Raw genomic sequence first — 13339 nt, 5'->3', positions numbered from 1 at the left:
AGACAAAATTTATTTTTTTCTTTTCAAAGTCAGGTTTTAAAGTCAGAGTAAAATTCATTTTTCAGTGTGTAGTTTTTGAATTTTGACAAACATGCTTAAATGATGAAGATATAAGAACAGTTCAATCACCTGTAAAAATTCCTTACTGTCTCTTTGTATCAACCTCTCTGGGTTTTACTGGTCAATTTAAGCGAATTATATATAGTTAGACTGCTTCAAGTTCTAGAGTTATGAATTGTATAACAGGAAAAGCAAGTAAGATAATAAAACCACAATTTCTGATGATTGCTTTATATGTGTATTTTATCAATTTCTAAAAAGAATTAAAAATTTTTCCAAGTAATTTCCTCTGAATCCTTCATTTGACCTTCTGGAATCACTGCTCATCATTCAACACAGGGTGACTGTTGTTAGGTGCAGTGAGTTGGTTCTGACCCATAGCGATCTCATATAGGATTTCCAAGGAGCGGCTGGTGAGCTTGAACTGTCGACCTTGTGGTTCAAACTGATCTTGTATTCGAGTGGTAAGTAAGTGAAATTTTGGTAGAGAGTAACACAGGCATAGACTTTTGAAATCATGAATGCAGTGTAAGAACACATTTTTTTTTAAATGTACTTGGATAACAGAAGACCTGTTAAATAGGAAAGTGAAAGTCTAAATTTGTCAGACCAGGGCTTAAAAAACAGGTCAATAGCATTTCCCCTGGAAACACACTCCAGGAGAAATACTCTGATTCCCATGTCCTCTCACAGAACAGAAGCAATCACAAGCAGGACACATGTCACTGAACTCCCTCTCTCTCCTCTCTCCGGCCTGGCTGCTGTGTTGCCAGCTCTGCCTCTCTCAATCCAGGAGACATAGTTCTCACCCATTCCTGTAATAAGCATTTACAGAGGCACTAACCTGTGCCAGGCAGTGACCCATATTCTATCTCTGAGAGTTCACCCAATTCCTGTCCCTCCAAACAGTCTTAAAGATGATACTGCTCCCTTTCTGATACTGAAAGGAAAACATTTGTCAACGGACTCTGTATTCTATTGTGTACGAGCTCACTTTCAGAGAGTCAGACTGAAGCTAGCTATTCTTTGTAGGAAAGGCTGACACGGTCTTTACCAGCCCCCAAGGGCAGAAGATTGCATGTGCATATGCAGGGAAGGACTGTTGTTGTTAAGCAGCGTTGAGTAGATTCCAACTCATAGTGACTCTGTACGTACAAGGTTTCTGAGGAGCAGCTGGTGTGTTTGAACTGCTGACCTTGTGGTTAGTAGTCCAGTGCTTATCTTACAGCGCCACACCAGGAGTCTAGGGGAGAATCTGTATGGAAAATGGGAGATGACAAGTATTTACACCAACTACAGATGAGCCTTCCTTGTGATGTTCCTGAAGTAGAAAATGGCTGTCTTTGTGGCCAACAGCTAACTCACTGGTGAAACTTGAGCCAACAGAACTTCTCTACTCACTGGAAGCTGAGCACAAATTGGCTCCCAGGTTAGCTTCATGACTGAGAGGCAGCCACTGAAGGCCAAGGCTGGGCTCAAGGGAAAGGTCTCCAGTTAGAAGCAATGGAAAGTTGAGGAAAACTGAATCCTGGAACCAGTCTTCTTTGCACATAGAGTTGTGAGAACTCATTAGTATTAATAGTGTTAAGAGAAGGATCTTTGGTTTTGAGCAGGGAACTTATGTGCAATGAACAATTCATTTAAAAAGATGAAAATATTTCCTGGTGTCTTCTAAAGCTTTGGTTAGGAACCTCAGATAGAGTGTCTGTAAAATCATGAATAATGCAATGTCTGAGACAGGAAAACCACATACATTAATGAATCACCAACAGGCTGAACACTTGAATTATTCTGAGGAAGAAAAAAAAAGGGAAAGAAAAAAACAAGAATAAAAGAGAGAGAGAGAGAACAAAAGAACAAAAATCAGAATTCTGGTATATTTTGGACTTCATGAAGTTGTCAAGATTAGGTCTACCACTAAAGAAGTAAAGGCAAACCCCCTAGTGGGAGGGATGAGGCAGCACATCAGTATAAAAGTCAGGAAGAATGAAGCTGGTGTGGAGCAGAATTTTGTGTTTGTGTGGGGGATTATGGATTTCTGTAACAGTGCTTCTGAGGGAAGAGAAGCCAGAGTTAGTGTGGAGGTGCAGATTACTTTTTTTAATATATAAGAAAAATATCTCAGTGCTTTTATCATTTTGATTTTGTTACATAAATAAGGCTGAGTACCTAAGGATTCTGTTTATAGCACCAGGTAATATTAGAGTTACTTGCAGTTAAACAACTCAAGTGTGTAGCCAGTTTCTATTTCTATAATTCTACTGATAAGTCTTTAAGCTCCTAAAATGCCAAGGGACAAGTTTTCTATCATTTTGTGTCCAACAACAGGTGTCAGATGATTTGCCAACAGTGACCAGGCTCCCTATTTGTGACTAAATAAATATCAATAATATAAGCTGCAATTCGTAAGTATTATTTACACTTAAGGAGCCCTGCTTAAGTACTTGGTTACTGAATAAAAGGCTAGAAGTTTGAACCCACCAGTTATTCTGCAGGGGAAAATATGGCAGTCTGCTCCCATAAATATTGTCGTAAAGTGCTGCTGAGTCGATTCTGACTCATAACGACCCTCTATAGGGTTTCCGAAGGAGCTCTGGTAGCGTAGTGGTTACGAATCGAGCTGTGAACCTTAAGGTCAGCTGTTCGAAACTACCAGCTGTTCTGCGAGAGAAAGATGAGGCTTTCTGCTCCCGTAAAGATTTACAGCCTCGGAAACCCTGTACAGGGTCCTATGAGTCAGAACTGACTCCACGGCACATAACAAAAACAACAATAGGGTTTCCGAGTAGCAGCTGGTGAGGTGAACCGCTGACCTTGTGGTTCAAACTGACCTTACTTTATCCCACATTGTATTATGGAGTCCTGGTGTGGTGCTGCGGGATCCCTGTACTATAGATAAAGAATCTGATGTCCAGTGAGATGAGTGAGTTGCCCAAGATAAGGAATTAGCAACTAACTTCCTTATTCTCATTCTCTTATCTCTATCACTGCCTCTCGTTCTTTTATTTGTAAGCCATCATGAGTACGCATCTCTGTGTAGTTTCCCAATGGTCTTGAACATACTAAAAAATAGAGATCTCATCAAAATTTAGAAACAGATGCAGAAACTGAGTACTTAGGCTGTGAGGTCCTTCAGTCCTTCTGAAATTGACCTGAACTAGATGTCTGACTTTGACAAGTCATCCAATCCTTCAGGGTTTCAGTTTGTGCAACTGTAAACTAACGAGGAAGGATTATCTGGAGCACTCAACTCAAAGGTCTACAGGTGTCGGTCAGTTAAGAGAAATGCATGAACAATCCTGTAAGATAATAGGTGCATAGTTGCTTGTATTACGATTAAGCTAAGTGGCTACGTAAGTTACTCTGTTTTTGAAAACACAGTATATGGGCCAAAATAAATGCATCTGAACTCTGGATCAGAGGAGCCTCTTGAGGCCTCTTCTAGCACTTAAGTGTAATGACTGTGAAGAAAAATAAGACTAAATCCACTCATTAAAACATCAATGATTTATAAGTTTCTAACAGCCTGGAGCAGCTCCCAATAAAATGGTGGTGATACAAATAAATGAACAATGAGTCAAATGTAAATAAGCTGCCACTCAGGCCACAGCTGAATCTACTCTTTTTCATGAGCCAGTAGAGTCTGTGGGGACAGCAGGCCTTGAAACACAGGCAATTATATTTGGTTATTTATTTGGCACATAAATATGCTAGAGAATGTTAGCAAGATGAAAGGTCAACATTCTCTAGCATGTATATAAAGAAAACACTTTAAGATTAGCCAAATATAAACTTCATGCTGTAGGAAGGCATAGGGATCAGAGATGATTCCTGTTAATATAGTAACAATCGTAATGAGGAATGAATACACATTTTTGAACAGACCATAGAGAAAGGTCTGGGCTCATTTGTTCTGGCTGGCGAAACTTCTATAAACACTGCCATGCTTTAGCTAAACATAAACTCTTAGGCTGGTGCAGAAGGAGGGAATGAACAATTTGAAAAACATCTTTTATTGCCTGAGAAAATTCTAAAAATGTCTCCCAGTGCCAGGAGAGCTGCCTCACTGTGGCTGTGGGGAGCTCTCCCAAGTCCCTCTGCTTTTCTAAGCATGAGTCACAGGCAAAGGAGAGCGCTCTCCCTGGCAAAGAGTCTTTTCTCTGCTTCCACATCCCTCTCATCTTTATTTTATGACTTAAAAAAAAAAAAAGACAGGCTTTGATGGATACTAGTTAAGTAGATTCCAGACAGGCTTAGCTGAAGAAATTTGAACACCAAGGAGACAACATATCATGTAGAAGTCTCTATTGTTTGTCACTGTGAGCCACAGACGCAGGGAAGCATCTTCTGCATCCTAAAAAGGACCAAGGCAATTGATCATGTGTCAGATGGTGGCTGCACTGCGTGGGAGAAGAGAAAGAGACACGCTTTGAAAATAACTCTGCTTCCCCAGCTCCTAAACATCACCAGCGCTTGTGTTGGGCAGTTACAGTGAGCTGAGCACACATCAAGTGGAGTTTCAAATGCGGCACCATGGAGGCTGTCCCTGTGGAGGATATGACAGCAGCAGTGCATACAGCTTTTGTGGGAGACGTGAAGTCTCCCCTTTGCTAACTGTCTGAGATGCTGGTTTTTGTGTGTGTATGTTTAAATACAGTAACATTAAAGAAAAGCTGAATGCAAAAGAAATAGAGAAAGAATAGTGCCACTTCTGTACCTATATGGAATCACTTATTCAATAGAACGGAGATTTTGGTGAGAGCAAAAGTTGATTTCTTCTGCATGTGGCTATTTGTCATCCTACTGTGAGCCAAGACACTACAGTGGACATGAGTCATGAACCAAACATACTCCTTATCTTGCATGAGGTCAGACTGGGATTGTCAAAAAATAAGTATTTTTTTTTTTTTTGAGTATCTACCCACAAGCTCATACGCAATTTGGAGTCCTGGTGTGGTTCTGTGGGTTAAAGCGCTGCGGGACTGTAAGGTTGATTTGAACCACAGTGTCAGTGGTTCAAGCTCACCAGCCACACCTCAGAAACTCTATACAGGGTGGCTAAGAGTCAGAACCGACTCGAAGCCACTTTAGCAACAACAACAACAACATATGCAATTCATCATTTATACAGCATTATTTCGTAACATCCTGGTGCTACAATCTTTTCAATTGACACTCAACAGAAAAATAAGTCCAGTATTTCTCTCCTCTTCTCAATAACCTTTATCAGTCTTGTTTTCGTTAGATATTTTTTAAAAAATCGTTCCGATAAAGTGCTACTTTCCTTCATCTTGCCAGAGGAGGGATATTGATGCTCATCCTTTACTACAAGTGCCAGACAGTCAGACTTTTCCTTCTCAGTCTCTATTTTCATTGTGTAACTTCTATGGTCATAACTTTAGCTCCAGATTACATAAAGGCATTATACATTTTAAGAAACATGTGTTCCCTGGGTGGTGCAAATGTTTAGTCACTTGACTATTAACTGACAGTTTGGTGGTCTGAGTGCACCCAGAGGTGTCTTGGAAGAAAAGCCTGGTGACCTACTTCCGAAAACTCAGTCACTGAAAATCCTGTGGAGTACAGTTCTACCATGACACACATGGGTAGCTAGCTCCATGAGTCACAATCAACTCGATGACAACTGTTTTATTTTTTATTTTTTAGTACCTTGTAACTCTGCATTCAAGGGTCTCTTTGACAGAAACGGAGCAAAAGTACAGTTATGTGTGCTTCTATTGGGGTGAAGAGTGGGGTCTGTTGGAACAAAATCACTGCCACTCCTGTCACGAGAGAGAGAGTTGGATGATGCCTTACCTAATAGGCCTGCTGCCAGGAAAATCCTTGACAAAGCGATCCTGATTGCTGCTTCAAGTCTGATGAGAACGCAGCCCTGCCTGACTGGTTGCTGACTTGTTGGAGTCACTTAAATCAGTTTTATCCCCAGGAAAGTAGAAGTGATAGTGCCTTACTCATTGGGTTTGACAGCTTTGAATCCTTTCTGGACTCAAGCAGAGTAGAAATACGTCTGGTATGGTGCTGTAGGATCAGCACTGGACTTCAAACTAAAAGATTAGCAGTTTAAATCCACCAGCCCCTCCTTGGAAACCCTATACAGGGTCGCTGTGAGTCAGAACAGACTCAACGGCACACAACAACAATATATATAAATACTACTACTATTATTATATTGTAGTCCACTTCATTTCACACTGGATACCACTCTGTCTGATACTGTTCCTAACTGCTCAGGTCAGTGTTATAATTGTCTTTGACAGCAGAGAAGTAGTTAAGGTACAAGAATCGGGATCAGACAGAACTGTTCCTACTTTGTAACCTCAGAAAACTAACTCTTAAAACCTCCGCATCCTAACCTGCATGACTAGAATACAATCAGTATCTGCCTCATACATGAACTGACAGAACACTAAAGCTGGTAAAGGATGGGACACTCTGAGCTTCTTGTGCCTTATTTACATACACCCAGCAGGTGATTAGCATAGCACTGGGTACACACCACAGCAAATGACTTGCTACTAGGAGCTAGGGACAGGGTCAGTATGAGGGTACAGAATGTCTTCCAAAGTCTCAGATGAGGCACTAGAAGGAGAAATGGAGGGGCGAACAGAGAGGCTTTTCACAGGTACACAGGCTCAAAGCCAACCAGCAAAAGGACTGCCAGTCAGTCTGATGCCTAGTAATAGGGTTTCTGATCTTCCTTATGATAGAAAAAGGTCCAGGCAGGGGTGAAGCAACCCAGAGTTAATTTACCCATTAGTGCTCTTCGGCTCTTGGACTGGTACTCACAAACTTGGCAAGACAGAGTAATCTCCGTCTTACAATGAGGTTCTGTTCCTAGTAACTCTGTCGGAAGTCTGATGTTAGGTTGAATACCTCTCTCTCTCTCTTTAAGCTTCCAGTATTAATGCTGTTTAGTGTTTTTATATAAGACCTTGGAGATATTGCAAGTTTGGTTCCAGACCACCGCAATAAAGAGAACGCTGCAATAAATCAAGTACCGCAATAAAGTGAGTTGCACCGTTTTCTTTGGTTTCCCAGTGCTTGTATAAAAGTTATGTTTACACTATACTGCAGCCCCCAAAGTGTGTAATAGCATTATGAAGAAGTATGAACTATTGTGAGAATTACCAAAATGTGACACACAGACTATGTGTGACACACACACTGAGCATGCTCTGCTGGAAAAATGGCATGGGTAGATTTGTTTTGTGCAGGGTTGCCACAAACCTTCAATTTGAAAAAACAAAACAAAATATTTTTGCAGAGTGCAATAAAGCAAAGCACAATAAAATGAGGTATACCCATAAATCCGATCTTTGAATCTGTGAGCGAACATCTAAAAACATCAGCAAATGACATGCTGTAACACTGTATATAGTATACATTACTAACCATAAGATGTACAAACAAAAACCAAAACCAGACAGCTGAAGGGTGTTGTAAGCTGGGACCACCTGTAGTTAGAATACAGAGACAGTGCTTGTGCCTTGAGAGATCTGTGAGCTCTGCGCCTGATCTGAGCTGAAGTAAATAACCAAACACCCATAGTCATCAAGCTGCACAGAACAGGCAGGCAATGCTTCGTTGATGAGACGGCAACTAAACATATATGAAGAGGAACTGAAACCCTCAGAGGAGAAGCTGCTAAGCTGGCTCAATGGCTCTGATTTGTGTTTGGAATACAATCTCAGAAGGAAACAGGTGCCTAGCTGGGCAAAACATGCCCACCCATCCAGAGCTGAGAAGTGTAAGAAGAGCAACTGTTGCAGACTGCAGGTACTGGGGTGTTGAGGACCAGTGTCATGGATGAAAATCCAGCACATGGCAGCACTCAGACTTGCTGGCCAGAGACTCTGTGGGCTCAAGGAGGTAACTTCCGGACATCCCGGGTTCATTGGCTTTTACGAACTCACTGTAGGGCTAGCTCTGTTTAATTCTCTTTAGTCCTATTAATTCATGCTATGCTTCGAACCCCTGTAATTGTAGCTTCTGAGAAAATGGTTTCTTAATGTGCCTCTCTCAATGTCTCCACTGTATTGGCAGTACTTAAGGTATTCTGGGAACAAATCTCTCTGAGGAACAAACTCTGGCCACTGGGCAAACTCATCCAAACTGTTCTTTATCAAATTATTCAGTTTTGTTTGATATTAACTTAATTCATGAGTCCTTGACACCCATGGGCAAATATTAAACTGCTCCTAAAGCCGAGACTGTAAAAAGCTCCCAAAACAAGTCTGCTGGGAAGTTCCAAAAGCCAAGTTTCTCCCAAGGAATTAACTCAGTATATTGGCGTATTCTGGGGTTTTGTCTAAAGAATAATAGAAAGCCATTCAGCTAGGTGTCTTGCCTCTTCCTGCAGGCCTCAGCCAGACAGCTGACACAGTGGGACTCCTTTCAATCCTTTTCACCTTGTTCTCATTGGAGATTAGGTGCTATAGGTATGTTAATTAGCCTGAAGAAACGGAGTTGCTGACCTGGGATTCAAACCTGAAAAGTATAATAATTTGCTTGAATTTCTGGAAAATTACGGATGGTAGATTATCAAGACAATTTGTGATGTATGTTTTAGAATTTGTACCTGTAAATCCTTGTGTCCTGTGTTGAACGATTAATCTTAATCACATTTCACTCACAACCCCCCCACCCCCGCCCCGCCCGCCTTCCTTTGTGTAAAGCTCCTCCTCCCCGAAATAAAAGTGGGGCACAGACCAAAGCCCACATGCATTGTGGCTTACAGTGCGGGCAGGCATTGCAGTTGGCAAGGTGTGCAAATGTCATGCATAGCCAAAATGTTTACAATGAAGGATCTGTCTGACGCCAGTTACACATCCACTCTAGTTCCAGGGTGTCTATGTGTCTCTCTTGTTGTGTCTTGGTGTGTATTCTTTATTTGTCTCTGTCGCCGCCAGATCTTCCAACTTCGTGAACCAAACTCCCCTGTTGAGGCCAGTCCTCTACAAGCAACAAAGGCAAAACAGTAGCTCCAGCACTTGCTACAGGGCTACTGACCCAGCTTGGGATCTTTGTTCCCCCAGGGCAGACAGAACTCCCTGGCCTTTTTCATCACTTTCACCAGAAGTAATTAAAAAAGTTTAACTCCAAAAGTTCTCACTGCCACCCCCAACGTTTTCAGACAACCTCATCAGAACAACAGATAGTAGCGACATGCAAAAGGCTACCACGGAATATTGATGAAAAACAAATACTTTAACATGCAGTTTTTTTCTCATGTTGAAAAAACAAAAAAAGTGGCTACTACCTCTAATTTATGGGCCCTGTGTTAACAGTGGCTTCAAAACATGAGAGAAAGATAGACTGAGATGTTGCTATAGTGACCATATAATGTGATCATCTCTGGGGCTCTTCACAATCCCCTGGAGCCAAAATAAAGTCTAATGTGTGCACTAATTCTATTTCCACCAGTCTGGAGTGGCAATGAATTAATAGATAAATAATATTTATAAAATGGAGAATATGAACAAACTTGCTTTTTCTAAATATTTACATCTTTTAAAGAAAATATTCTGGTAAATTTGTGCAAAACCTTTATTCAATGAAGACTGAGAATGATGATGTCAACAACGTGTTGAATAATTGTTATGTGGCAGGCATCATCTTAAGTATTTTTTTATGAACACTTTTCTCTTTAACCGAGTACAAAATTAAAAGGGAATAAAAATGAGGGCGATAAAAATTTAGCCCAAGAGCTCTCAATATTACCCGGGCACTAGAATTGCATGCATGTGGCATGGCTAGATTTTCATGTTCACAAAATGAAAACAGGCTATTTTATTTCATCTCATGCCTTTGCCAGGGTAGTCTGACAGGGCCTTTTTCTTTTCTAATTAACTTTTTATTGTGACTTGGGTACAGGTTTATAAAGCAGATCAGTTTTCCATTTAACAGTACATAGGCATTTTGTTTCACCTCACAGACTGCAATCTTCCCAAGGTAACATCACTTATTCCACTTCCTCTCTCTGTTTCCTGTTTCCATTCCTCCTTCTTTCCTAATCCTTCTGAACTTTGTCCTTGGGTAATGCTACTCTTCCTATCTCAAATGGTTGATTATTCTAAGACGTGCATACCTTACTAGTGTTACTGTTCTCCTAATAGACCATGGCAGGGCTAATTGTGTTGGGGGACCCCCCCCCCAAAGAATTCATAGTCTTTTGTCTTGGGCTGGTCAGTTTCCAGTTTCCTCTGAGAGGTATAAGGGGGGCTTCAAAAAGTTCATGGGAAAATTCCATTACTTTTCAAGTCCATTTTTTCCACAAACTTTTTGAAACACCCTCATATAGTAAAAGGGATTTACATTTCAAGTCCAGAGTCTTTGTTGAATTTTTTCCAGAAAGACAAATACCACTCTTCTGCTGGAAAGAAACAAACTCTCATTCTTGGAAGGTTTTCAATCAGTTCGTCTACTTTTCAGTCCCACCCACTTCTCTACTTTAGGAATTAACTGTTGCCTCTTAGTTATGAGTCTTTCCTACAAGATGGGTTGCCTTATTTCTGGACTTCTTCCCCTTAAGTTTTAGTTTTCTGTTAAGTCAGTCCATCATGTTTTGTTAATTCAATTTCTAGCTTCCAAAATTCTGCTGCTATTGTCTCCACTCTTCTGTTTTATAGATTTTTGCACGCCCCCTTTAAAAATTCCTATACTGCTATATTTGTGGAGGTTTCAGTAAGGAATAAAGGTAAGCACATATAATCAATCTGCCATATTTAACCAGGAGACTTTGCTAGATTGTTCTAAGAACTTGTCAAAAAATTATAAAAATCTGAAAGTAATGATAATAAATAAAATCTATGTCAACACTCAAATTAATTTTAACATTAATAACGCTGTTTAAAAATATTTCTTGGGGTGAGGCATTTAATCCTTCTAGAATTCATTTGCAGTGAAGTTTACAACAAAGAGGTATATCATATCGTTTAACAACTGTGTCAATCCTAAAATTATTAAATGAAGACCAAAAATAAGTCACCAAATTATAATCTGAATGATTGATTCTGTCTAAATTAATATGTTATTGTTGTTGAGTGCCTTTGAGTCGATTCCGACCCATAGCGACCCTGTATAGGGTTTCCAAGGAGTGACTGGTGAGCTTGAACCACTCATCTTGAGATTCAAATGACTTTGAAGTCCAGCACATTAACCCACAGCGCTACGGCAACCCAAAGTTATTTCTAAACCCACTAAGTATTCATATATCAAGAAGTCCAGGATGGTATGCCAAGCGTTAACAAGAAATGTTAAGACACAATCCTTAAGCCATAATATTATCTTTTGTTTTCCCAGGGGTAAAAATAACCACATGACACAACACTAGTCATGATTACTCTAAGCAATGGAAGACAGTTATATCAAAATTGGTAAACTTTCTCTTTTAAGAGAGTAGATGATTAATGCACTATTGCGTTTCTTAATTTAAAGCAGGTGGGGGGCGTCTTTTTTCTGCCAAGGACCATTTGAATGTTTATAACATCATTCACGGGCCATACAAAATTATCAACTTAAAAATTAGCCTGGTATATATGGTCAAACATTTAATTAATTCACCCTTAATGTGATGGTGGTTGCCTTGGCAGGGCCAGTCCAAATAATTTCTTGGGTCTTATACAGCCTGTGAGCCAGACATTCCCCACTCATGATTTAGAGGGTGAAATGTTTCCTGCTCTGATGATTTCATTTAAAAAAAAAAAAAAAAGCAGAGGGAGGTGTTTCATTTAAGTCTGAAGAGCCAAGAACTATAGGAGTGGACTGAGTGGGATTATAAAATCAACATGACAGGAATAGCTAATCTAGGCTGAAGTCTAGCAGAGTACAAGTTTTCGGGGGCAATTTCCAGTGACAAGTTCACATAAAATCTGGGAAGTCAGGGAGCATACACACACAGTCTGGCTAGCTGTTGTGTAATTATAGTCTCCTTACATGGTGGGGACAGCCACAGCCTAAAAAAAAAAAAAAAAAAAAAAAAAGGTAGAAAATGCTAAAGTGTATCAGCACAGTTAAATGGGGAAAAGTCAACTCTTCTTTTTGCACCTTATGGAGAATCACTTGCATTATAGTACAATACAGTATACAAAAAACCCTGCTGCTTTTAATAAATTGACTAAAATGTCCAGACCTTGTAAATACCACATTACATACAAGCCATGTCATTGGGTACATCTTATTCTATACCAAGTGAAGGAACTAAAAAGACGAAGAAATTTGACGTAAAAAGTCTACTTTAGTGAATTAGGCCTTTCAAATATCAGGACTGTTATTTGAGATGTTTAATGGTTGTTTGCTCTTTGGTTACCAGTTTCTTTCTTCAAGGAGCCCTAGTGGTGCTATAGGATAAGCACTGGACTGCTAACCATAAGGTTCACGGTTCAAACCCATTAGCCAATCCTGTAAATATTTATAGCCTCAAACACGCTCTACAGGATCAGTAGGAGTTGGATTCGATTCCATGGCATTGGGTTTTTCTCTGTCATTTTCTTCAGAAGTACCTGTTGCTAAGGCACGGGAATTCATTTTCATCCACCGAATCTCTGAACAGTTCAGGATTTAGTAGCTCTACAGAGAAGAGCTTACCTTCCCCATTTAAAATGTTATTTCTTGATAACAAGGGTAAGTAAAAAAATAATGCTACTAGGGTTCCAGTTCATACATGCACAGGTTTGTCCCACATAACACATGGCTCTGTGATCAGTGGATGACCACAGAAATGTTCTGTGATACACGTATCTTAGTCTCCTTGCTGTTGCTGTTAAGTGGTCAAGTCAGTTCTGACCCATAGCGACCCTGGAGTTTCCTAGGAGTAGCGGGTGAGCCCGAACTGCTGTTCAAACCAGCTTTGCAGTCCAGTACATTAACCCACAGTGCCATACCAGGGCTCCTTAGGGGACCTTCAAGATAAAGGTCCAATCAAACCAATAGCTATCAAGGGCATCTGCTGGGATAGTTAAGTTCAAGGTCAGTTGAAAAGACTATGGCAATTGTTTTTTGGGTTTTGTGATCCCAACAGGGTAATCTTAAAAGATTTTCTCCCAAGACACAGGGTAATCATGAAGACCTATTAGGAAGAAGTTTTAAGAAAATGGAAAACTACTGGTGAGAAAAAGGCAAGGAAAGTTGCACCTAGGAATATTTTTCTATTATGACAATGCACTTGTTTATTTTTTGAGGATAGCAAGGACTTTGGGAAACCTAAGCCCATCCTATCCAATAGCCTTGATCTTGCCCCATTCAGACTTCTTTTTGTTCC

At 40.2% G+C, this 13339-nt stretch overlaps 1 protein-coding gene across 1 annotated transcript in view; it reads right to left on the bottom strand.

Moving 5' to 3' along the window:
- Positions 1-13339, bottom strand: part of MRPS27 (mitochondrial ribosomal protein S27) — a 113421-nt gene that overhangs the window by 24399 nt on the left and 75683 nt on the right. The window lies entirely within an intron of this gene.

Source organism: Chrysochloris asiatica, unplaced genomic scaffold, assembly GCF_000296735.1.
Source record: "Chrysochloris asiatica unplaced genomic scaffold, ChrAsi1.0 scaffold00316, whole genome shotgun sequence".
In the NCBI taxonomy this organism is placed as follows: domain Eukaryota; kingdom Metazoa; phylum Chordata; class Mammalia; order Afrosoricida; family Chrysochloridae; genus Chrysochloris; species Chrysochloris asiatica.
The sequence above is the reverse complement of the archived record's forward strand: the minus strand, read 5'-3'. Positions and strand labels throughout refer to the sequence as shown.